The 268-nt window shown below is 29.5% G+C and overlaps 1 protein-coding gene across 1 annotated transcript in view; it reads left to right on the forward strand.

The window, feature by feature from the left end:
- Positions 1 to 268, forward strand: part of LOC119581721 (neurogenic locus notch homolog protein 1-like) — a gene marked incomplete in the record, with an annotated part of 24,689 nt that overhangs the window by 16,733 nt on the left and 7,688 nt on the right.

Here is a 268-nt window from a genome sequence, read left to right on the forward strand (position 1 = left end):
ATCTATTTATCTACTTTGCTGTTGATAATGTCGGCGTCTATAGATTTTGTAATTATGTCTACTATTCTGCTGATTTACGTTGTTATTGTTATTCTTTTTGTTATTGCTTTTACTTTTATCTGCTTTGGATTATTATTAATGTTGCATTTGTTTTGCGGGTTTTTTTTCTAATTCCCCAATTCACTGATTCAATGAAGAACATGTTCCTGGACGCAAATTATTAATACAAAATAATCATAATATCTCGCGTAACCATAACATCAAATCC

Source organism: Penaeus monodon, chromosome 15, assembly GCF_015228065.2.
Source record: "Penaeus monodon isolate SGIC_2016 chromosome 15, NSTDA_Pmon_1, whole genome shotgun sequence".
In the NCBI taxonomy this organism is placed as follows: domain Eukaryota; kingdom Metazoa; phylum Arthropoda; class Malacostraca; order Decapoda; family Penaeidae; genus Penaeus; species Penaeus monodon.